The sequence below is a fragment of the Euphorbia lathyris genome, chromosome 7, assembly GCF_963576675.1.
Source record: "Euphorbia lathyris chromosome 7, ddEupLath1.1, whole genome shotgun sequence".
Classification (NCBI taxonomy): domain Eukaryota; kingdom Viridiplantae; phylum Streptophyta; class Magnoliopsida; order Malpighiales; family Euphorbiaceae; genus Euphorbia; species Euphorbia lathyris.
Genome location: NC_088916.1, coordinates 83,753,462 through 83,780,800, shown reverse-complemented (window position 1 = coordinate 83,780,800; position 27,339 = coordinate 83,753,462). Strand labels below are relative to the sequence as shown.

At 34.8% G+C, this 27,339-nt stretch overlaps 1 long non-coding RNA gene across 3 annotated transcripts; it reads left to right on the top strand.

Moving 5' to 3' along the window:
• LOC136201488 (uncharacterized) lies at positions 1 to 26,156 on the top strand. 3 transcript variants are annotated; one of them, XR_010673858.1, is made up of 3 exons: positions 1 to 189; positions 629 to 800; positions 26,071 to 26,156. It is a non-coding gene; the product is annotated as an uncharacterized lncRNA (long non-coding RNA). The 3 variants fall into 3 exon arrangements; XR_010673857.1 differs by lacking the exon at positions 26,071 to 26,156 and adding an exon at positions 2,091 to 2,530; XR_010673859.1 differs by lacking the exon at positions 26,071 to 26,156 and adding an exon at positions 1,062 to 1,629.
• Positions 26,157 to 27,339: the final 1,183 nt, after the last annotated feature.

The following is a 27,339-nucleotide window of genomic DNA, read 5'->3' as shown; positions in this document are numbered from 1 at the left end:
CTCATATATCTAGAGCGGCTCTCCACCAAAACTGCCTCTTCTTCTATTTTCTATCTCATTTAATCAAACTAATCTTCACTTGTATTTACTTAGAAAAAAATGAACCAGTTCTCTATTTCACTCATCAAATAAACAATAGCTTTCACTTATAGAAGAGATCGTTGCTCTGCCTGTCGCTTTTCCAGGACTGTATGTATAGTCTCTCATTAGTTGTATATATGTTAATTTGATGTGATTCAAAACTTTCCATACAAATATCTTTCACTGATTTTTAGTTTCTTTTTCTAATCTACTGAAAGCTCCTAATTTTAATATATGTATATGGCTTTGTTGTTGTTGTTGTATGTCTTTCCAATTTGAACTTTGAGGAGCACCGTTAAGTTTATACATATAATGATTTGTGGAATTTGTTCTGTTACCTTATGAAGTTTCCGAACCTACATATATTATTTTTAGAAGGATATGGCTATTGAGTTATTTTTTTAAATCAAAACCAAAGGAGAAATCAGAATAGATCTACCTTGAAATGTTTCGGAAATAAAAAAAAATTCAAAAATATCTAGAATGATAGTGAAAATCCGAATCCATGTAGAAAACACATGATTTTAACTGAGTTTATATTGTGCAGGAAACATGACATTGAAGAAACATGAAGAAAATTCATGTCAAGATATGAGTGATTCAACATATCATCAGAAACAGGAAGAAAGAAAAAAATATATTCTAGCACTGATTGCAGAATGTGGCCGGCCAAGACGAAAACGATCATTTCTTACAACGAAGATGATAAGAGGCTGCAAGTAAGTTGAGGTTTTGAATTAATAATTTATTTTTATATTAACATGTCTCTCTTACAATTAAATTTGCATTATTTAAAAAGTTTATGTTTAGGAACAGTTAGTTTGATTGGTTCATTGTGTTATTAAGTTGTATGATGAAAGGCCTTTGTGAAATGTTACTTATTTTCAGAAGTTCATCTGTGGTCCTTGTTTCATATTGATATTTTGGTTTTGGTGATTATCTTTTTGTGTTGCTTAAACTGTTTAAACTTGATGAAACAGGTATTGCAAGAACATGCTTCAGTTTATTATGATTCGTTCAATTAGTTTTGGCTTTATCCTCTTGACTAGATTATGGTTGTTTATCTTGTCATCAGTTTATGGTCATCTGTAATTCATACTACTCATTCATGCTATCTCTCGAGATTTATTGTATTTGGGTCAGTTTATCAAAATTTGTCAACTTGAGGGCTTAGCTATACAATTAAGTAATAGTGATATTTCGCTTATTTGATAAGATGTTAGACTATTTGTTTAACCACGTTTGATTTCGATTTCCTTTATTTTGTGCTTATGGAATATATTTTAATTTTTTTTCTGAATCTGGAATTGCATGTTTGATTTGTATTTGCACCATTATTTCGTGAAAAAGAAGATGCATGTACTGCTGCAGCTTTTAAGAAAGAAGCCAATGTTTGTACAAAACCCGTTGGTAACAGTTCTTTCTCTTCAAATCCAAGGAATTTGAATTTGTTTTATTTTTCTATTTCATTAAGAAATTGTATTCAATTGGATTTTTTCCTTTCTTCCTTTTCTTATGAGTGTACAAAGAATTAATGGTTTGATTAGTACTTCTTATTGATGGCTTCTAGTTGAAGTTACTCTTATTATTATTTTTTTTGTTTAATAAGTCTGATACCTCATACTAGGTCTAAAACTTAAATTGATTACTGAACTTTTAATGTTGTTCTTGTTCAATTCAATTCAATATACTCCTGTTTTTTAATAGAAATTGTTTCAATATACTCTTGTTCTTCAATAAAAATTGTTGAAGGTAAAAAATGGAAGACACTTAACAAAGTGGTCAATATTCTTTAAAAAAAGCCAACTAGATAAATTTTTCCTTTTTTAAGAACTAAAATTCAGAATTTTAACAATAGTCTGTTAGTTTAATTGGTTAAAGATCTAAGGTTATTTGATTAAATTGTTAATAACTATATATGTGGTTGTGGTAGAATTAAATTAATTTAAACTTTGGCTTCCTAGGTCAAACTTGATGAAATAAACTAAATACTTTCAAACCAATTGCAGCCTATGTGAATTTCTACACTTTCTTCTCATGGAGTATATCTTCTGTTGACTGCGGCGGGACTTGATTTCTCTCAATGATTTCAGATATCAGTTTCTCAAAAGCATGTTGTATGTTCTATGCTAGAAGGCAATTTCTGGTGGTTAGGTTGAGATTGGAAATGAATAAACCTGGATGCAAGGTGTATGGACATATTTTGAAGTCAGCAATCTCACAACTGTCCTGAAATTTGCATGAAATTCGACTCCAGTTTAAAGATTCCAGTGCGCAACTTCCCAATAGTTTTAAGGGATAACGTTGATGGCAATGAAGAGATCACATTGAAGGCGAAGCATCACAGTTATAAGGTAGTGAATTCATGTAATGGATTTCTTTATCTGTGTAAACCATTTGATAATGAGCCTCTTGTTGTGTGCAATCCAGTTAGTGGCGAGTTTACTAATCTTCCGGAAGTCATTAAGGGTAAAAAGGTTGATGGTTATGATGAATATATTTAACCAAAACCACAATAAATATATTCATCATAACCATCAACCTTTTTACCCTTAATGACTTCCGGAAGATTAGTAAACTCGCCACTAACTGGATTGCACACAACAAGAGGCTCATTATCAAATGGTTTACACAGATAAAGAAATCCATTACACGAATTCACTACCTTATAACTGTGATGCTTCGCCTTCAATGTGATCTCTTCATTGCCATCAACGCTATCCCTTAAAACCATTGGGAAGTTGCGCACTGGAATCTTTAAACTGGAGTCGAATTTCATGCATTTCAGGACAGTTGTGAGATTGCTGACTTCAAAATATGTCCATATACCTTCCATCCAGGTATAGCTGAAGAGGATAAAGTATTCTTGACAGGTGTGTATAATCTATAGTGCGAGCAATTGGAAACATCTGAGATTGACCAAAGTCGGTGTCCGAAATTGTAGCATACAAAGATTTGAATATGCATTTCGAAGTTATTATCTCCTTAATCGGCAGTCTAAAAAGAATAACTGCAAGAACGTGGCTAGGTAAATTTATAATAGAACCTCCTGAATTATGGATGTCTACTTGACCAACCTCAGTTTCTTCATTGCTACTATTTGTGCCACATTATTGATTTTTTTATTGGGATACATTAAGATTTTTTTTGTCTCATTAATCCCTTGATAATTAAAAAAGTAATTTTAAATATAAAACTCGGTTAACAAGGTATTATTCATTAAGTGAGTAACAAATTTTCAACAGAATTAGATATTCACAACTTACTAATTTGGCCACAAAAGACTTAATTAGACTAAAAATAAATGATAATAGACTTAATGTATTCAAATAAAACATTAAGAACTTATTGACCCAAAAAATGTAAGATTATGGGCCTAATGATACTTTTTGCCTTTATGTTTTTAATAATTCAACCTTTAATCAATATATATTTTCATAGCTTTTAAAGATTAAATTCATAATATTGAATTTTTACACACATTTGAAAATTAAAACTTAGTAGTTTATGTTTTAGAGCCCGTTTGGTTTATCTGTTTTTTGATGTTGTTGTTTGTTGTTACGGTTTGGTGTTTGTTGTTTGAACAACCTGCTTTTTCAAAAAGCATGGATTTGTTGCTTTTTTATAAAAGATATTTTTCAGTTACAATAAGCAAACAATAGATGTCTCACCAAATACCTAAAACTCTCATTTTTAAACTAAAAAAGAAATCAAGAGATGAAAAAAGAACAACCAAACACCGTCTTACTTTGGATATGGAATATTACATCCAATTATTTCAAATGATATTGTTTAAAATTAGGAATACTAAGTCATTTTTGTAGATATTTTATTTTTCATTTCAATTCACTTTAATTGTTTGCGATTTTATGTATTCAAAATTTAAAAGAAAAAAAAAACTGAAAAAATTAATTAATTATTATGTTTAAAAAATAATAAGAAAATTAAATAAACAATGTAAAAATACATGATATTGGTTCAAAAGTGTGTGAAATACATTTTCCGCATTTAACTTACTTTTTTACAACAGAGTGATTAATTCCAAGTTTGATACTCGGCCATTGAGCTCTCTCAGAGTCAGAGAAGATATCCTCGGAAGTTTTTGATTCTCTGTTGATTTCTGGCGAGAAAGGAGGGGTGGGTCATCGGACGACGGAGAAGATGCACCGCTCAAAACCTGTCAATGACTAGGGCTAGGCTTTCTTTCGATACTGCCTATGTAGGTGGCACTACTTATAAATATGTCACTTATTGAAACACTTAAGTGTTATTTCGCTCAGATATATTAATAATTTTATTATTTGGTCCCTGATTTATTCTTCCATTACATTTGGGCTGTGAACTATGGTGAAATTTCACCCAAATTGGATGAAGACTATTTACATCTATTAACACCGTAACAAAAAGTAATCAAGCTTCGTTATTATTACTACGTTGTTAATTGATAACTTGGGAAAAAATCCTTGATCGGAGCACTTCCCTGTGAGGCGCCGTTGGGATCGGCCGGGGACACTCTGATGCCAAAGTCAGTAATATTTCTGAGAATAAACTGTAAGCACAAAAGTAGAGGATTAGTAAGTGTACCTCAATAGCTTGGGATGCAAGCTATTTATACTCATGTAGATGTAACTCTTGGTAACTAGAAAGTCTTCATTAATGCCTCATTAATGGTGGTTACTGATCTTATTCAAGTATGACCATTAGCTCATTAATAGGTTATTAGCTGCCTTTATTGGGAATCGGCTTTGCCGTTCCTTATGCGTATCGAGGTTTGACGGCGGATCTTCCAAGGCGTTTGACCCTTTGAGGCGTGTTGAGGAATCCATAGATCCGTCGGTGGATCCTTATCCATAAGAGTATTGATGGCAGATTCTTCATTCTTTCTCTAATTATCCTTTTTCCCCATGTATGATATTTGGATGTTATGGAGACATAGATGAACAGTCATGTCATTACTCATCTTTAATTGCTATCAATTCTCCATTAATCCCAACATTTATCCTTGAAACCCTCAGAGTTGGAGTATTCGAACAGTCAAGTCTTTATTCCCCTTTAATGGCTATTAATTGCCATTTAATTGTATTTATTCCCATTAATGGATGGTAATAAAGGCGTCTTTTGGTATTCTTAGATCCGTCAAGGCGTATGTACGCTCTCTTTGAGAATAATGGCGGGTCTCAACTACTCGCTCTCATCGGGCGTATCTTGTTATGGCGTGTCTCGTCATGGTCCACGTGGCGTCGCATAATGCTAGAGACTCCTTCCTTTTCCTCATTATTTGCATATTCACCCCTGCATTAATCCTTCATTAATCATCATTAATTCCACATTAATCATGCATAAATATCTCTTTTAGAAGGAATAATGGTTTGCCATTATTTCTATTAATTTTTTCTTATTCCTTATTCAAGAATAATTTGGGTTGTTATCAAAAGCCCCCCCTAAAGGTATAAAAAGCTCTTTAGGGCTGTCTAGATGTTGTTATATTTTTCTATCTTGGAGGAAAGTGGACCCGCCCTAGATAGGATCATATATGGATATGATGCATTTTTAGGGGTTTCTTCTTCTTCATGGATAGGTGGTCAACTGTATCCATTGTTAGCCTCTAGGGGCTTCTTGAGAGTTATATTTCCTTTAGAAAGGGAATAACCCGCCCTTTATGGGACCATTTGTTCCTACTGCATAGGATTATGATTCACCTTAGGGACTTCTTTTCTTCAGCTCTGCCATATTGAGGAGAATGACCCGCCCTTAGGGATCAGTAAGAATGATCAGCCATTTAGGGACTTTTGCGCATTTTGTGGGGGGGTTTGGCACTCTAGGCATTTGCTTTTTTAGCCTTTACTCATTTTCCAAAGTGTTTTTACTTTGCATTTGTGAAGGCGAGACTTCGTTATTTCTATGATAAAGATGAGGATTCATTACTTTGATGAAGACGAGGCTTCATTGTTTGGATGAAGACGAGGATTCATTACTTTGATGAAGACGAGGCTTCATTGTTTGGATGAAGACGAGGCTTCATTATTTGGAGATGAAGACGAGGCTTCATTGTTTGGATGAAGACGAGGCTTCATTACTTGGAGATGAAGACGAGCCTTCATTATTTGGAGATGAAGACGAGGCTTCATTACTTGGATGAACCCTTTTCTTTCCAAAACTATTTTTACTAATGCATTATATCTTTTAGCAAGTAACTTTTTACAACCTGGTTTACTTAGGACTTCTCCGATTGTTTAGGGCAGGTGGCCAGCCGTACCCCAATGTGTGAACCTTTTTTTGAAGGTTTAAAGCTTTTATTCCTGGTGAGGAAGTTAAGCTGCCCCAGGTGATCGATTGTTTCCTATCTTTGAGGTAAATCTATCCGCCAGCGGGTCTTAATACTCTCTTTTTGAGAAGAATACTCGAGGGTGTAAAGATCTCACGTCTGAGAAATTTTTAACCCATCCCTGACGGCGATCAATCGTTTCCTATCTTTGAGGTAGATCGATCCGCGGCTGAGATTATTGTTCTCCTATCTTTGAGGAGAAAGTTTAGGGTGTAATTTTCTCATGTTTGAGATAATTTTAACCCACTTTTGATGGTGACCAATATTTTTCCTGTCTTTGAGGAGAGAGTTGAGCTCATTTGAAAGCTCTTGAGGGTCTGTGTTTCTTACCTTTGTGGAAAGGGGATCCGCCCGTGATGGGATCAATTGTCCTATCTTTGAGGTAATTGATCCGCTTGTGGAACTTTTCATTCGCCAGCCACTGCGCGTATATCACCTCTTTGATTATATCCGCCTTCTTCAGCTTTGCTATTTCTTCTTCTATAGAATTTGGAAAGATATAGAACAAAACTAGGCAAATGAATATATAAGAAGTATGGCAAGAAAGAATAAATTATAAAATATAGGACACTATAACAGTTTAATGCACATATAAGAATACGTAAAAATACTGATTTTTAGGCCCATGGTTCCATCTTTTCTGAGCAACTAGAACCGCATCCTCAATGATGTTTAACTTATGAGTAATCACATCTGGGCTTACTCCTGTGAGGATCTCATTCTCCCATGCAAACACGCTTTCAGACTCAATAAGAACTTTCGTAACATCCTCCTTGATCTCAGGTTTTAATCCTTTGGCGATCCGCACCCGCTTCCCATCAGCAATAAGGAACATTTATGTGTCACCCAAAGCTGTAGTGACAAGTTCATCTTCCTCACCTTCGTCATCTTTGGATTGTGGGCGGATCGATAGCGACGTCGAGTAGGTCTCTTGAGCCACCTTTTGGTTTCTGCTAATCATTACTCCTCCTTTGCTGGTGGGAATGTACATTGCCAGACGGCAGGTGGAAATTAGGGCTGCAACCTCTGAGACGAACGGCCGCCCAAGAATGATGTTATAAGCTAATTGTCCATTCATAATAGAGAACTCCAGATCACCAATCCACGCTTGATCATCATCCGCCAACTTGCATTTCAAAGTTACCTGGCCCTTGGTTTGGATAGTGTGACCTGTCACTCCCATGATGTCAACAATGGTTGTTTCTATTTGGATCGGATCAACCTTTAGTTTGGTGAATGCACCTCTGGTGATGACATTGTAAGAACTGCCCGTGTCTACCATTACTCGCTTTATTTCATCTCCCATCCTTCAATCGTCATTGTTACTACCAATGCATCTGTATGTGGAGAGATTACTGGACCTGTTTCTGTAAAAGGGGCAATTGAGGGATGTTTTATCCAGAGCGGATATTTTTGCTTTTTTCACGGGTGGCTGATACACTGGTCCATCTGCTATGACATTAATGACACTTTTGAATTTCTTTCTAGGATCTGTCTTCTGCTTGTCGTCTTATTATTTGTTATTCTGGACAAATCTATATAGTTTTCCAGCTCCCAGCAAGCTTCAAAATGTGGTGGCCATTTATTCTATGGAACCTGTAATATGTCTTGGTGTTCCTTCCAACGGTTACATGCTCCCCTCCTTTGGGTTCGGGATATGTAATGTCCCATTTATATTGCACTTTTCTCCTTTATATTATGGCAAGTTGGAAGCTTTAAACCTTCTGTCCACCTCATACCATATGATCCGTGCTGTGAATGGCGAATTCCTGTTAACTGGATGGGCATACCTTTCTGCGTTGTTCTCTCATCTATCTAGAGCGGCATGCACTCGCCTTTCAATCTCATCATCCATGTGTTCAATGTTGAATCGTGGTGGCGAAGTCGGCTCTTGATTTTGATCTCGATCATGTTGAGGTTATGCTTGGAACTATGGTTTGACGCGGATGGATGTTGTCACAACTGCCGGAGCCATTTTATCTAGCTTCGAATATCTTGTCTCCGTATCCTTCAACATTTTGCTAACATAATAGATGGGGAACTGTTGACCTTCTTCTTATTGAATAACCACGATGCATATAGCTTTATCTATGACAAATACATACAAATGCAGGTCTCCCCTTCAAATTGGTCTGCTCATCAAGGGTGGTTCTGCTAGGAATTGTTTTATACCTTGAAATGCTTGTTGACAATCTTCCTAGTACGATGATCCGCTCGTTCAACCTCTGGATCATTCTCACCCTTTGTGGGGCTTTCATTTAGGCGCTCTTTTCGCCATTTGCATCGTAGGGCTTTTACTTTATCTGGATTTGCTCTAACTCCTTTTTGGCTAATGACGTAGTCAAGGAATTTTTCTGAAGTGACTCCGAATGTACATCTCTCGGGATTGAGCTTTACTTTTCATGCCAGTGTTAGGCGCTGGTTGCAGTATTAGCGATTCTCTTATACTTGTGGGTTAGTACATAAAGAACTCTAGAAGTGGGGCATATCCTGTCCATTATTAAAAGACTGTGGTAAGGCATAAAAGCTATATTCACTTACCTTGGGGATCAATGGCTTGATCCATGGAACTGACTTCATAGTGAAAGACTATTTGCATTGACCTTTGTTGGCAAATATCATGTACGATGCAATGTCTCTTTATGGAATTCTTAGTTCATCTTGGAATCAACTCAGTAATTCCTTCACGTTAGTCACTGACTCTAGAATGAACTTAGTCAAAGGATGAAACCAAGTAAATGTTATATGCCAAACAAATTCATAATAGAATTTTAATAGTGCTTGTGTTAATAATACCACATATAACGGTCATAACCATAAAGATTACTACTGCACATAAATATCATGATGAATTCTTAATAAATAACCATAATGAAAATGGTTTAAGAACAATGTCCTTTTGTATCTCAATGCGCATTAATATCCAAGATAGCATATGTATTCTAAATATCATAAAAGTTATGACATTCTATATTGGGTAAGATATCTTACACAGTTGCTATTTACTTGCAATCAATATTATGCATCCACGCATTAATGGCATTTAGAGATCATTCAGGCCTAATTCGAATGAAGTGTAATTAAAGTAAGGTAAGTGATGATTTAATAATGTAGTTATATATAAAAGGGTAAATTCCAAAAAAAAACCCTGTGGTTTGATGTTCTTCCAAAAACACCCTTGTGTTTTGTTATTACAAAAAAAAGGACTGTGGTTTGCGCCGTTACCCAGAAAACGGAAAATGGCTTAACGGTGTTAAAATGCTGACGTGGCACAGGGATAAAGTTGGAAATTCGAATTTTTTTTATTTTTTAATTTTTCTCTCTCCTCCTCCTTCTTCCTCCTTCTCCTTCTTCTCCTTCTTCTTCTTCTTCTTCTTCTTCTTCTTCTTCTTCTTCTTCCTCTCTTCTCTCCTCTTCTTCCTTCTTCTTCCTCCTCCTTCTTCTTTTTTTCTTCCATTTTTTTTAATTTCCGATTTCCGAAGAAATCTGGAAATTTCCAAAATCTGGAATCCAGATTTCGGAAATTTCCAGATTTCTCTTGAAATCTGGAAATCTGGAATTTTCCAGATTAACCTATAAAACAAAAATCACACAACCAAACAATCTGCTTTACAGAACTGTAACTTTTGATCTTCCACCAGTTGCCAAACACATACAGCTTTAAAAATCTATCGCGAAAAAAAGCTCAATCTAAACAATTGCAAATTAAACATCGACAATCCTTCGTAGCTCTAAATGATATAAGCCAAATGTTAACCGAAATGTACAGTTCCTAACAAGACTGGTTTGATTTGTCAAAAAGTGAGTTGAACAACCGTATCAGAGACATGATTTAGTACTAATACTAGAATTAGATCAATGTGATACTGAAAGCAATCAAAACGACAGTGGATAAGGAGGAGGCTATGAGGATTTGAAGAATCACCTCCGATATGCTACAGAGCTTGATTCTCTTATTCTTAATCCTCTCCTTTGCTAATTTGATCTTCAGATCTTCAATTTCTTTCAACATTATCATATCTTTCTCCTGCAATTAAGAGGTTATTTGATTCAGAGGAAGAATAATACCAACAAAAAAACAGAAATTAATGGATTTAAATGGATAGAGACGAATCAAATGGTAACCTCATCTTGATCATCGGTGCGAGTCATGAAGTGGCGGTTTGGGGAAGATTTCCAGATTTCCGAAGAAATCTGGAAATTTCCGAAATCTGGAGATTTCGGAAATTTCCAGATTTCTTCGGACATCGGAAATTAAAAAAAATGGAAGAAAAAAAGAAGAAGAAGAAGAAGAAGAAGAACGAGAGAAAAATAAAAAATAAAAAAAATTCGAATTTCCAACTTTACCCCTGTGCCACGTCAGCATTTTAACACCGTTAAGCCATTTTCCGTTTTTCGGGTAATTGCGCAAACCACAATCCTTTTTTTTGTAATAACAAACCACAAGGGTTTTTTTGGAAGAACATCAAACCACAAGGTTTTTTTTTTGGAATTTACCCTATATAAAATTACTCTTATATCATTTCATTCGTATAGATAAAATAAAATACAAAGGGTAATTTTGGAAGAAAAAGACATGTACCATGATTCTCCTCCAATTTGAGGTGTAAGGAAAATTATCCAAAATTCACCCTTACATACCTTCAGATATCATCATCCAAACAATCTCTAAAAAACTCTCATGTATATTCCAAGGACTTTGCATAAATTAATATTCTGATCCGAAACTGACACTTGCACTCACTACAAGAAAACAGCTTGTTAGCTACCACAATTATGGTAGCTAATTCGGTAGCTAAAGTGGTTTACCGACTGAATTTCATTGTTTACCGACCAAAAACATTCAGTCGGTAAGTGCCTAGTCGCTGGACAATCGCCGGCTATTTTTTTATGACAGTCGCAGACTATAGCGACCATATTATTTAGTCGCTGTTCAGTCGCAATGTTACCGACCAAATTATGCGACTACAAATAGTCGCTAATGGGCTAGGTGAAACATAGAGCTGGTCGATTTACCGACGAAATTCAAACAAAAATGTTGTCGGTATTTACTCGAAATTTTGCCTATTTCTTACTGGAAATTTTTCCTATTGCATTGTACTGGATAATTTATTTATTTATTTGGTAATTATAATTTTTATAAATAATTATTACAATTATAAACATATTTTAACCTTTCACAATAAATTAATCACAATATTCATAAAAACTAGAAATATATTTAGAAATAAGTAATATATTTTTTAATACAAGTAGGGGAAAGGCCAACACTGGATATCCCAACTAGATTGGCAACCCAGAACCGATGACCCCGAATTTATTTAAGTAAAGAAAGAATACAAATACAATAAGTTCAGCCCGAACGGGCAAAAAAATGCCTAACTACATAAACATATAATTACCAACACCATTAATATCATCATTGATCAAAACGTTGCAAAGTCTACGTCAAACCACCGTTTATGACCAAAACTCCAAGCCTTATTAACCACACACATAACACCTCAGCCACGAACACAAATGCCCGTTGCAGACAATCACAACATCATAAATTTCACCATCAAAGTAAAATTCACAATCATCACCTCTCTTCTTCAATTTAACATTCCACTTTTTACAGTCCTCGGCCAACCCAACATAGACCACTTCAGTCTTAAACCTCACTGATTCGAACCTTTTGGAGAAAGAACTACAGGAAGAAAACAATATAAGATAAGAATTAAATTGCACATATGTCAATTTTAGTAGGACTTACATTTAAAAAATGCAAAAAGTAGCTTTGACGAATATGTATGCTAACAAATGAAAAAACTAACTGATTCTCAAGTTCTCGAACCTAATGCCAACATCAATTACCAGATTCGTTAAAAACTAACTAGATATGCACAAGATAGATAGTTCATTTTTAATGACAGCATTTTAACTTTCAAGTAACATGTTCCATTCTGTCCAGATTAGGTGTCACGTGCATATCCAGAACGTACAAATTCATGTCAAGCAATAATGGTATAGCCTATTTAGACTGTTCAAGTAACAATATTCCATTCCGTGCAGGGTTTAGGTGTCTCGTGCATATCCAGAACATGCAAATTCATGTCAAGCAATACTGAATACAACCTATTTAGACTGTTCAAGTAACGAATATTCAATCCCGTGAAGGTTTAGATGATATCCTCTTGAAATAAAAAGAGTATAACATGAATGGAGAGAAAACAAGTTCTTTCTCATTGATTTTGGAAGATGAAAATACAGACTATATATCCGTTGCACAAAGCAAACGGTTACAATTTTGGAGGAAAGATAAAAAGTATAGCTGTGCTAAAAAGGACAAAAGGAATGTGTGAGGTACTGAAAAGGGAGTGGCAATGAGGTGTGTGGACAACTAGAAGAAAAGGTAAAATATCTAAAACATAAAGGTATTAAAAAGCAATAATTCTTCACCATCCCTCAAGCTTGGCAGGGAACAAATTGAGCAATCCAAGCTTGGGAACTAAGTACTGAAACTGAGGCGAATGCTTAGCCTTTGTGAAGATATCTGCAACCTGCAATGCAGTGGGAATTGGCATCAAACGAATCAGGCCGGAGAGAACTCTTTCACGAATGACATGACAGTCAATATCAATGTGCTTAGTACGTTCATGAAAAACCGGATTTTGATCAATGTGGATTGCTGATGTGTTGTCGCAGAAAAGCAAGGCTGACTGGGGGTGTGAAATGAAGAGATTGTTTAGAAGACTCAAAATCCACTGTAATTCATAAGAAACAGAGGCCATGGCCCTGTATTCAGCTTCTGAAGACGATCTAGAAACTGTACTCTACTTCTTTGATCTCCAAGATATCAGAGAGTCTCCCAAATACACTGCATATCCTGTAATGGATCTTCTTGTCTCTGTGCAGGTGGCCCAATCTGAATCAGAGAAGGCTTGAACCTGTAATGTTGAGTTTGAGGGGAAAAACAAGCCCAAACCTGGGGACCCTTTAAGGTACCTGAGGACTCTATATGCCCTTGACAAATCCTCAGTTGATGGACTACTGAGATATTGTGATAGCTGATTCAGGTCTAGTGTGTGTGACATAAAGCAACTTGCCAATTAGTCTCCTGTACTCAGTTATATCCTTGAGAGGAGTGCTTATAGGGGAAGCTTTGTAATTTGGTAGAGCTGGGGTGAGAGTTGGCTTGCTGCCAAGGAAGTCATGCTCTTGTAACAGCTCGAGAACATACTTACGTTGACAAATATGAAAACCCTTTGATGTTCTTGCAATCTCGAAACCAAGAAAATAGTGCAAAGAACCAAGATTTTTGATGCTGAACTTAGTGTGTAAATACTGCTTGATATGCTTAATAGCATCAATACTAGTACCAGCAACGATAACATCATCCACATACACTAGAAGGATGGTGATACTATCATTCGTAGTGTTAACAAATAAAGAAGGGTCTGAAGGGGATTGAATGAAACCTGCGTTTTTTATGGAGGAAGTCAATTTCAAGTTCCATTGTCTTCCTGCTTGGCGAAGTCCATATAAGGACTTTTTCAATTTACAGTTGGTTTGGATAAGATGATTCAAGTCCAGGTGGCAGGCTCATGTAGACTTCTTCATTCAAATCTCCATGGAGATATGCATTGTTGATGCCAACATTTCACTGCTGCTACTGCCAAAATTGTTCTCATTGTGGTGAACTTGGCTACAGGTGCAAATGTTTATTTGAAGTCAATTCCCTCCCTTTGTGTGAAGCCCTTTGCCACCAAACGTGCCTTGAATCTGTTCACAGTGCCATCCGTGTTGTGTTTTATTCGAAAGACCCATCTGCATCCTATTGGAACATGTCCATGAGGAAGAGTAACCAAATCCCAAGTGTCATTTGTGCCCATGGCTATCAATTCACTTTCCATAGCTGCTCTCCATTTTGGATCTTGAGATGCCTCCACATAGCTCTTTGGCTCAGAGTGACAAGTTATATTCAAGACAAAGCTTTGTTTGATTTTGGATAAATTGCAATAGGATATTGATTTGGATAGAGCAAGGTTATCAAACCCGGACCGAACCGGCCGGTTCAACCCGGTTCGAACCGGCCGGTTCAACCCGGTGTAAGAGGCAGTTGAGGCAAAGGGTTAGACACAAGTAATGAAGTGTGGTAGTCTTTCAAATAATGTGGCTGAATTCTGGTTCTTGTTGATCTTCTAGTGATATCTTGTGTGGTAAGGTCTGTATGCGTGTCCAGGTCTGTTGTGTTTAAGTTTGCAGTATCAATGTCAGGTTCTGGGACTGACATTGTGGGATTAAGCGAGGCTTCTTCTACTGTATCAGCAACATCATCATCAGGCATGGATAAATGCAGAATGGCAAGCTCTTCTTCACTGCACTTTGGTGGTTTCTCCAATATGTATGAGTCAGCAAAAGGAAAACAATGCTCAAAGAATTTTACATTTCTTGAGACAAAGACTATGTGTGTGGATAAATCAAGCAATTTGTATCCCTTAACTCCACGTTGGACTCCTAGATAAATGTATTTCAACGCTCTATCAGTAAGCTTGTGTTTGTTTCTATTTAGTGTGGATGCATATGAGAGACAGCCAAACACTTTTTAGTCTGAAAAATCTGGGTGCTATTTGTACAGGTAGTAATATGGAGTATGGTTTTGTATCACTGTGGATGGCAGTCTATTGATAAGGTATGTGGCATGGACCACAGCAAATGACCAAAAAGTTTGAGGCAGGGATCCCTATAACAACAAGGCCCTAGTGACATTCATAAGATCTTGGTGTTTTCTCTCAACTACACCGTTTTGCTGGGGTGTTTCTGGACAAGATTTTTGGTGGATTATGCCAAGGTTAAGGTAAAAATCAGGCATATGAAACTCAAGACCATTATCTGATGTCACAGTCTTAACCTTGGTCTGAAATTGTGTCTCTACATACGCACAGAACTGCTGCAGCAGCAATCTTGCCTCTCCTTTGGTTTTCATTAGGGAGATCCAGGTGTACCTGCTATAGTCATCAACCACAGTAAGGAAATAAGGTGGATCTGTAAATGAATCTTTCAATGGACCCCATATATCGACATGGATTAATTCAAAAGCACAACTCGAAAAGGTTTCACTTAATTTGAATGGCAATCGTTTCTGTCTAGACAATTGGCATACATCACATGGATTTGGATGCTTTGAATTACAAATTGAAAAAGGACTATCTATTTTCTGCAACCTCTATAAAGAAGGATGCCCTAGCCTCTTGTGCCAAATGTGTTCATCAGTGGATGAAGTGATGAGAGTTGTTACTTTATTTGAACTGAGCCCATTCTGCTGTACCAAATGATATAAACCCCCTTTTTCTTCAGCATAACAAATCATCTCCTGCCTTATAAGATCCTGTATCACACAACAGGTTCCAGTCACAATAATTCCTATCTTGTTTGATGCAGTGAGCTTACTGGTGGATATCAAATTATAACTGAACAATGGTACATATAGCACATTATCAAGGATTAAATTGGGTTGGAGAACCACTGTGCCTATATATGTAACCTTCACATTGCTCCCATTTGGTAATTGGACAAAACAACCTTCTACGGCTTTGTAGGTTTTGAAATAAGTAAGATCACAGGCAATATGATCTGTGGCACCAGTATCAACAATCCAAGTATTAACAGTTGAGTAATTGAAAGTGGAGCTAAAAATTGTACCAGAATAACTGTGATTTGAGCCAACATGAGCAATATTGGCATGTGCATTTACTCTGTTTGGTTGAGTGGAGCTTGAAGGTAATAGTGTCATGAGCTGGTGATACTGGTCCTTTGTTAAAGCATACTGTGGAGGCTCAATTGTAGTTGTCATTTGTTGCTTTCCTGCATCTTCATAGCCATCATTAGAATCCTCAACATTAACTGTGTTGGTATTGTTTGCCTTAGCAAAATTTCTATTATGATTCTTGTTTCTCCCTGCATAATTTGGAGGGTATCCATGTTTCTTGTAGCAAATTTCCTCTGTATGCCCAGGTATATCACAGTAAGCGCACACTGGTTTGTTCTTGTTGTTGTTGTAATGTCGTTTGGCATTGTTAGGAGATTTTTGAGTATTTGGAGATCTGTTATGGAAATTTGCAGACCCAGCGAAAGGCATGGTATCTATGGGATTCTGTATTTTGACAGATAAATTTAATTGCCTCTCTGACTGGGTAGTAAGGGCAAAAACCTTGTTCATGCTTGGTAGTGGTTCCATCATAAGGATTTGAGAGCAAATATTTGAGTAATGTTCATTTAAACCTTGAAGGAAATCAATTACCTGATCTTGCTCAAATTGTGTGCGTATTTTGAGAAAAACACCACACTTACAGGCTGGGCTGCAGGTACACTTTGGCATTGGCCTCAAATTGAGTAACTCATCATACAAGATCTTCAATCTTGTGTAATATTCTGCAATTCCCAGATCTCCTTGCTTGAAGCTATGAATCTCCTTCTTCAAACCAGAAATCCTCAGGCCATCGCACTATGAAAAACGATCGCGTAGATCCTTCCAAACATCATCTGCTTTGTCTATCCATATCACACTGTCTGCTATCTGTGGAGTAACAGCATGAATAATCCATGAGACCACCATAGTATTGCATCTCTCCCACTGTGAATATTGTGCAAGATCTGAGACCGCAGGAGCCGTGATGGTTCCGTCAACAAACCCAAACTTGTTCTTCGACATTAGAGCGACCTTAACCTGGCGTGACCATGGATGATAATTATCTCCATTGAGAATTTGAGAAACCAGAGTCAGAGATGGAGATTTATTTGCTGAAAGGAAAAATGGACTTCCATTTGTTGGAATCGCCATTAAAAAGCAAAGCTAGATCTGATTAAATCTTAGCAGAAGAATGAAATCATCAGAAGTGTATTTTCTGCTCTGATACCATCTTGAAATAAAAAGAGTATAACATGAATGGAGAGAAAACAAGTTCTTTCTCATTGATTTTGGAAGATGAAAATACAGACTATATATCCGTTGCACAAAGCAAACGGTTACAATTTTGGAGGAAAGAGAAAAAGTACAGCTGTGCTAAAAAGGACAAAAGGAATGTGTGAGGTAGTGAAAAGGGAGTGGCAATGAGGTGTGTGGACAACTGGAAGAAAAGGTAAAATATCTAAAACATAAAGGTATTAAAAAGCAATAATTCTTCATATCCAGAAATTACAAATTCACAACAAGCAATACTGATACGGCCTATTTTGCATTGTTAATGACATCATATTAACTATTCAAGTAACGAATATTCCATCTCGTGCAGGTTTAGGTGTCTCGTGCATATCCTGAACATACAAATTCATGTCAAGCAATACTGATATAGCCTATTTAGCATTGTTAATGACTGCATATTAACTATTCAAGTAACGAATATTCCATCTCATGCAGGTTTATGTGTCTCGTGCATATCCGGAATATACAAATTCATGCCAAGGAATACTGATACAGCCTATTTAGCATTGTTAATGACAGCATATTAACTATTCAAGTAACGAATATTCCATCTCGTGCATGTTTAGGTGTCTCATTCATATCCTGAACATACAAATTCATGTCAAGCAATACTGATACAGCCTATTTAGCATTGTTAATGATTGCATATTAACTATTTAAGTAACGAATATTCCATCTCATGCAGGTTTAGGTGTTTGGTGCATATCCATTCACTAAAAGTAGCATTGACGACTTCAAGACTATAAATGACACTAGAAAAGTGACGTGATTGTCACATTAAATCGCTGACACAGGAAGCATATCTGGTGGCGATTTTTTTAGTGTGGCTGACGTGGAACCCCATATTTCGTGTCTTTTTGCTTTTGAAATCGTTGGGATGACTTTATTAAGACAAAATTTAAAGTTTAAGTAGTAAAATTCAAAGTGATCATAAGTTAACATTAAATATATTAAAAAGATTGAGCTTGATAAATATAGAATAGAATTAGGGATGGAGGCAATGAGGTTATTAATGAATTATGTGAAAGGTCAAGTTTCCTAAATATCCAATAGAATTATTATGACTCATCTCATATTTCCAATTTCCAGAAAAGTTTATTCTTATAACTTAAAAAGATAAAGCTATTTAGACCTTTTTAAAAAATCAGAAGAATGCACCATTTCGAATCAGAATATATACTGTCATCTTAATTTCAATGTCTCTAAATGAGACCACATTATACTATAATTCCAACTGACCTGCCCAACATGAAATTATGCATGTGAAATTGAGCAGCATGAACATCTGACTAGAAGTCGAGTAAAATTTGTGTAAATATAATTCACCTTAGCTGCTTCAATTTCAGCATGTATGAGTTACTCTCAGCAATTTCAAGTTTCAATTTGAGTGCTTGGGATGCAGCTCCCCAAGATGTGTTCTGACTTGAAGTTTCCTTTCTCCCCCAAGAAGAATCCTCTACATCAACATTAAATATATGTACATCATTGCAAAAAGCATGTTAACTTCCAAAAAGAATAACTTGAACATGTACCTTCCTTTGTACCATTGGAATCAGGTTGAAGCTGCAAAAATCACAAAAAGAGATAACTATGATTACAGCAGCAGCAGCGCTACAAGAAAAAAACGATTTATGAAAATTCATAAGCAATACCTTGAAGCCTGAGGAAGAGAAGCTAGGCCACGAGGCACTGCAATTAAGTGCCAAAAACATCAGATTAGAGATAAAATGGAGTATCAAGATGACAAAAAGAAAGAGCCACATATTTGCAGTACAATGAAGACTATGTAATGCAAGTCACATGAGAAACACTTGTCAAAAGGAATCACAAGGAACCAGGTATTCAATAGGATAGTTATAATTCAATATATTCAATATAATAGATTTGGTTCAAATGCAAATTCCAAAAATCAAAATATGAACACCACTGTGCAAAGGTATTTAACTACTTAAATCCATTAGAACCCAAACAGCTATAAAAAAAATGCATGTAACTGCACGCCAACAAGGCCACGACTTCCACCAGTCAAAAGGCCAATACAAATCACACCAAGGCCACAACTTTCACCAGTAAAACCCCCAATACAAATCCCACTTATAATAGAACTTCCTAAAATTCATTGTTCTCCATTGAAATAGGCACAATTCTTTTAACTACATCTTGGAAATAACCCAGGCTAATCTACGAGTCACTGCAGTAGCCTTTCCGTTTTAAAGCAGCAGAAGAAAGATCTTCAAAGAGGCAATGTCCATCCATGCTTTTAACGAAATGTGCAGACAAAGACAGGGGAAAGAGTTAGCCAAAATTTGCTTACCCAAAAATTGTCATCTCCTGAGAAGCCTAGATAGTGAAGGTCGACTACTCTTCTCCTTGACCACTCCTTGTGATTTCACTGCGTGCTTAATTTTATCATCATCCTCACTTAAGTTACTAAGCCTGGACAACATCGATGGTATAATTTCGTTATAAATGGAGAAGGAGGTCGTATAGAAAGGAGAGGGATCAGGTAGGAGGTCTTAAAGCAGAGGAATTAGGCCGGAGAACAAGTGATGAGATGGGGCTTAGATCGAGATCGGAAACCAAGGAAGAGAGGAGAGGGGGCTTAGGTCGAGATCAGGAAGCAGAGGAATTAGGCCGGAGGAGAAGAGATGAGATGGGCTTAGATCAAGATCGGAAACCAAGGAAGAGAGGAGAGGGGGCTTAGGTCGAGATGGGAAAGTAGAGAAGAGAGAAGAGGGGGCTAGGTCGAGAGCAGAGAAGAAAGGAGAGGGGGGGGGGGCAATTAGGTTTTTCTCATGTTCTTTTTATATTCTTTTTTCTTTTTAATTTTCTTTTTTCTTTTTCTTTTTCTTTTTATTGCAAAACACGGGCGCAAAACCCCAATTTTTGCGACTAGGTAAATCATTAGCGACCAAATCGGTCGCTAATTAGCGACTGAACTGTATCTGGTCGCTAAAAGCAGTCGCTAACTAGCTGCTTTCTTGTAGTGACTATTTTATAGTTAGTTAAGGACATGAAAGTTTCGTTTATCCAATTTGGTAATTCATCAGCCTATAATAGGCTTAATAGTTAGGGACAATTACAGGATAATCATAAATAGATTCAATATGTTCAAGTCTCTTACGTTGGTAAAAGAAATTCTAACAATGTCAAATAAACAGTTTTTATATGAATAAACACATCCTTGTAAAAGAGGGAATGAAATAACTGTTTGATAAAACAATATTCAAAAATATGAATTTCTGATATTAAAAGTACTATATATGAGAAAAGCCATACATAGATGGTGAATTGTACAAGAAAAACCAAATATGATTTTTTGCAATTTCTTCTAATAGTTATATGCATGTTCATCCAAAAGACTCATTAGACCTAAATCATCTGTAATTACACGAGCCTTTTATGATATCTTAATATTAAGTGATAAAATCACTTTGAATGGATGAATTTTTTATAAAATTCCAAGATTACGGATCTTATACATGCATCTTGTACTAATTCAATGATAATGGCATATTACACTTGTCATGCATAAAAATATGAGGGCATAGTAAGCATGCAAGATTTAATGCAAGATTTGTGTCTATGATTTTATCTTTCACAATTTATTAGATTTATCATAATAACATATATGATATTCATAGCACTTTATAAGGGTGGAGAATCTCAAATTTCTTTAATTAAAAATGGAAGAAGAAAGGAGAAGAAACTTATCTTGTTTATCATAAAATTCCAGATTTAATGTAGAAAACTCTTTCCCACCAATCTATAGAGAAGCCTATCTTTGGATAGATTTGTTTGTACTAACTGAGCCAAGGTTTGAGATTAAGATTTTTGTTCCGTTGACTTCATTGTTTTGTTCTTTGTGAAACTCTATACAATCAAGATTTTGTGATCTTCTGTTTGCTAGAGATCCACGTTCACCGCACCAATTGATAACTTGGAAAAAAATCCTTGATCGGAGCACTTCCCTGTGAGGCGCCGTTGGGATCGGCCGGGGACACTCCGATGCCAAAGTCAGTAATATTTCTGAGAATAAACTGTAAGCACAAAAGTAGAGGATCAGTAAGTGTACCTCAATAGCTTGGGATGCAAGCTATTTATACTCATGTAGATGTAACTCTTGGTAACTAGAAAGTCTTCATTAATGCCTCATTAATGGCGGTTACTGATCTTATTCAAGTATGACCGTTAGCTCATTAATGGGTTATTAGCTGCCTTTATTGGGAATCGGCTTTGCCGTTCCTTAGGCGTATCGAGGTTTGACGGGGGATCTTCCAAGGCGTTTGACCCTTTGAGGCGTGTTGAGGAATCCATAGATCCGTCGGTGGATCCTTATCCATAAGAGTATTGATGGCGGATTCTTCATTCTTTGTCTAATTATCCTTTTTCCCCATGTATGATATTTGGATGTTATGGAGACATAGATGAACAGTCATGTCATTACTCATCTTTAATTGCTATCAATTCTCCATTAATCCCAGCATTTATCTTTGAAACCCTCAAAGTTGGAGTATTCGAACAGTCAAGTCTTTATTCCCCTTTAATGGCTATTAATTGCCATTTAATTGTATTTATTCCCATTCATGGATGGTAATAAAGGCGCCTTTTGGTATTCTTAGATCCGTCAAGGCGTATATACGATCTCTTTGAGAATAATGGCGGGTCTCCACTACTCGCTCTCATCGGGCGTATCTTGTTATGGCGTGTCTTGTCATGGTCCACGTGGCGTGGCTTAATGCTAGAGACTCCTTCATTTTCCTCATTATTTGCATATTCACCCCTGCATTAATCCTACATTAATCATCATTAATTCCACATTAATCATGCATAAATATCTCTTTTAGAAGGAATAATGGTTTGCCATTATTTCTATTAATTTTTCCTTATTCCTTATTCAAGAATAATTTGGGTTGTTATCATTAATTAATTACTAATTTTACAGGTATAAATAGTAGTGATATTCTTTGCACAATTCTTTTGATTAATTTTCTTCTTCTACATATACTAGTAAATCAGTAGTGCTATTTTGGGTTGCAAAACACCATGGAAAACAACTCTAATCTCTTTGATCGCTCTATATCATTCAATTGCTTGGTTCAAGAGAGTAATAACTGTAAATATCATATTCAACATTCTCCCTATGAAGATGATATTGAAGAAGTGAAATTCAGCTTCTCTTCACATTCTAGCTCAGTGAGCTAGAATGTGAAGAGAAGCTGAATTTCACTTCTTCAATATCATCTTCATAGGGAGAATGTTGAATATGATATTTACAGTTATTACTCTCTTGAACCCAATACTTAAGAAGAGGAAGCAAGGGAATTATGCAAACAATTAGAGAAATAACACTACTATTTATACTTGTAAAATTAGCAATTAATTAACAACAAAATATTGGTGAACCTTGATTACTATTTCTTCCAGTGTGAATAGATTTTAAAAATCAATAGTAATAATCAAGTCACGGTCAATAGTCAATAGTAAATTTATTAGATTTCCTTATTTAGCTTTTTACATCTTATATTATATAAATACATATAGTTAATCAGTAATAAAAAATAATAAATTAAATAAGTTTACTATTTAAATATGAAACAAATAAGTAAAACATAATTTAAAATAGAAAAAAGTTAAAAGACTTGTAAGTTAAGATTTGGTACAATATGTTCTGTTCTAAGCAAAAAGTCAATGGTTCAATTCTAAAATCATTTTCCTTCTAGACTAATGACAATTAATACAGGATTAATAATAATTAATGACAATTAATGGAGGATTGATGTCAATTAAGCTCAGTTAATGCAATGAAGCTATAAAAGAGAGTATATATACACCAACTAGGTCTACTACATGTAAAGTAACAACATTCTCATCTTTTCACGTGTCATTGTGTGATGATGTTGCTTAGAGACAAAGTTTTACATATAGGAAAATCCATTAATGTGTCATTCAATGAGAGATTTAAGTCATCCTTACTTTCATTTTATTTCCTCTTTTTTGTTTATTTCAAATAAATGTCAGTCAATATTAAGAAAAAAGAAATTCATGATGAAAAGAATAAGAGTATACGAAACCAAACATAGTTCACTAAACAGTGACTTCGAATGGTTACCTATACCAAGGCCCCTCAGTGCTCTGGTTCACCACTCCATTTTCAAACACTTCATAAAACTAAATAAGTTGTCATAAGATGTGCATATAATCTCTTTTAATGTAAGAAAATGGATAAAATTATGTCTTTAATTCAATAAATTTGAAATAATTTTGGATCATATAATAATAATAATAACAGATGAAACAATTTTGGCCTATATAAAAAATGATAAACCAAAACTCTTACCAAAACACATTCGGCCATCAAAAACCATGCAGGTGATATTGGCTTAACCATGTTTTTTATAGGCTCAACCATATAAGTTGCGAAGGCAGCTGAAGAAAAAGAAAGCATATCAGGACATGAGTCCTAAATGTGTTTATATAGCCACACAAACAAGATGGCTTCACTATTCTGAAAAAAAAAATAAGTTAATTTTAATTTCTTCAAAAAAAATAAGTTAATTTTAATTCAATTACATAGAATTGAAGGCTCAATATTTCTATTAAATGAAAGAATTTCAAAATAAGTATCAAATTTATTAATTAGGAAATAATTAATTTAATTTCAGATAGAGAACATTAGAAAGGAAATAGGAATTTTTTTTAAAGTAATTAATTTAATTAAAGAGAGAGGAGAGAATATTTCAAAGGAAATAGGATTTTTTTAAATAATGTTTTAATTCGGAAATAATTAATTTCATTCAAGAGATTGGATAGAAAATTAGAAAGAAAATAAGTTATTACTAATGTATATAAAATTAGAAAGAAAATAAGTTATTACTAATCTTATTTTTTATGTTTTTGTTGTAATAAGTTATTACTTACTAAATTAGTTTCTTTTAAATATCTAATTCCATTAAAAATATGTTACTCATTTTTTTTTTGGAATTATACTTTTATATTTTTGAAATAAGGACTTTACAATTTTCATACAACCACTCATCTGCGAAAAGCGTATAATAACACTTAAAGTAACTCAACTCTACCGCATCAAGTATATAGTTTTTATGAACGAGATCGATCCCACATGGACTAGTATTTGATAAGTTATTCTTACTTAAATTCTATATTATCTAACGAATTAATTAAATAAAATTGGTTTTTAAACTAATTAAAATAAATAACTTTAATAATAAAAATGCAAAAATCTTTAAACAATTGATTTATCTAGGAATGAGAGGAGAGCTAGGATTTTGGATCCCTTAACTATCTCATATGAACCATTGAGCAAACATGAATTTCAGATTATGCATGATTTTTTAAAATTTTATATCTTTCAGTTTTTTTTACATGGCTGTAAATCAAATGTACCTTTTACATAATATCCATATATATATAACTTAGTTTTTAATTTATTTATTGGTTTGAAAATATGTGATATGGTTTAGCAATAAGGTAAAAAATTTCCATTGATAAAATCTCTTAATTAAATATAAACAAAGCCTCAATTGAAACAAATTAATTGAAATTGAAAACTTAATTTTTTTTAATTGATTGTAATTTAAAACGTAAATTTTTTTGTAATTGAAATTACGCTAATTAAAGTTGGAATCGCATACACTTAACGTGTTAAAAGATAAATGATCAATGACTTAAATGTCTCCATTTAATTGTCTCGTCGAACCTTCTAAACATCAAGTAAGTCTAAGATATTTAATGTGTTACTAATTCAGTTACAAAAAAATATGTTAAAATGCTAAGGGTTAAGGTGCAAAAATACATCTGACGTTTTGGGTAAAAAGCAATTTTACCCATAATCCATTTAAAATTGTGCAATTTTATCCTAATGTTGGAAGCCAAGAGCAATTCTACCTGTGACATTGATAAATTGGTCAATTTGACAAATAGTTCTTCAAACTATCTTCTCAGTCATTAATCTTGCCATCTACACTTGAGACGTGCGTCATTTTATCAGTAACAAATCAGAAACATATGATTGGATGTGAAAAACAATAAAAAAATATAAAAAAATACATTGTCTTTTGTACGAATTGGATAAAAAAATTCAAAAAATTCACCGAATTTATAAATATTAATCTCTAATTCTATTATTAAATTATAAAAAACATGAAATCTTTTTAGAATGAATTGATATGCAATTGGCGCAAAATAAGGAACAAAAATATATATGTTTTTATAATAGTGTCTGAAATTTATCCAAATTATCAACGTTGGGGTAAATTTGCTATTGGCTACCAAGGTTAGGGGTAAGATTGCATCATTTTAGACGTTAGGGGTAAAATTCACTATGCCATTTTCCCTTTCACATGACACACATTACATACATTTGTTTTCGTGTTGTCTGAATATTTTTTGTGACAGTATTTTAAATTTCCGTCATCTGAAAGCGTAATTAAAAACGCCATCATTCACATGTGGCATTCCGATGACAGAATCCTATCATCCAAAGAAAATGCCCGTTTTTGTTAAATTTTACTTGCTCATCAGATGACACCTGCAATAAATGACTGTCATTGTATGAGGAAAAAAAATGGCAAATGAAATTTCACTTACGCGGCCATATACCAAATTTAGGCGCTCGATGGTTTGATTGAAATTTCAGCTCATATATAAACTCTTTCTCTCATCCAAAATCCCATTTTAGGTTACGCAATCTTCATCCCTCTCATCTCTCTCTATCTCCATGGTTGATTCCTACATGCAATCAGTGAGTTCGAAACACCGTACTGGTAAGGATCTATTGATTTTCATTGTTCCTTTTTATTTGAACATAATATTTGCAGGGATAGTAAGAATGCTACATGGGGAAGGCTGACTGACGAATAGATTGTCAATCAGCTCTTGCGTTTAGCATATGGGAAGATTTCTTTAACTTGAGTATATATTATGTTATGTTGGTTTGAACTGATTGGTTGCATGTATGATGTTGTTATGGGTGGTGCTGTTGAGATAGGTTTACAATATATCTTCCACTTGGCTTGTTATCTGAATGAGTATGTGTATGTGTATGAAGCATGTTCGCTTGTTTATGCTTGATGTTCCATTTAGGAAGCTAGAACTGATTGAGTATGTGTATGAAGCATGTTTATGTTTAATGTTCTGCTTAGGAAACTAGAACTCATTGAGTATATGTATGATGTTGTGGGTGATCCTGCTGAGATAGGTTTACAATGAACTCATTGAGTTAGATAGAACTGTTTAGGAAGCAAGAACTGATTATGTGTATCAATATTCATTGGGCACGTAGCTCATTAGGCATAGTCTAACAATATGAATGTTTATTGTGATATGAGAATACTCCTATAGTTATACTGCTAAAACTGATTGTGTATGTGTATGAAGCATGTTGCACTATGCCAAAAACCCCTTCAGATGATGGTTAAAAACCGTCATCCCGCAAGATATAAAACTGTCATGGGGCTCGCTGCAGTCTGTTGATGCTTCAAATGACGGTCACGTTCTGTCATCCGTAATAGCCTCACATGACAGCGATCAAATAGCGAGCTGTCATCTGACCACTACCTAATAACAACTGTCATGGAATATATGTTCTCATGACACCATTTTTAAATAATCTGTCAAAATATTAAGTTAAAATGGAGGTGTTATGTTAATGTTATGACAGTTTTTGTTTTCTCGACTGTTATGATAACGTAGTTCACATGATATAATTTGTATTAAATTCTATTATTGGAACATAATAAGTATGACGGTTTGTTTTCAGTTCTCTATCGTTAGATAGAAAGTAAGATGACATTTTCTTATAAGAATTTTGTCATTGTTTTTTTGGTTTTTACCTCTTTCATAAACCTGTATATATAATCAAATCGGATTGCAAATAATGTGCAAATAACCTTTATATATAATAATAAACATGTACATATATGAAGATCGCAATCCTAACCAAAGGTTT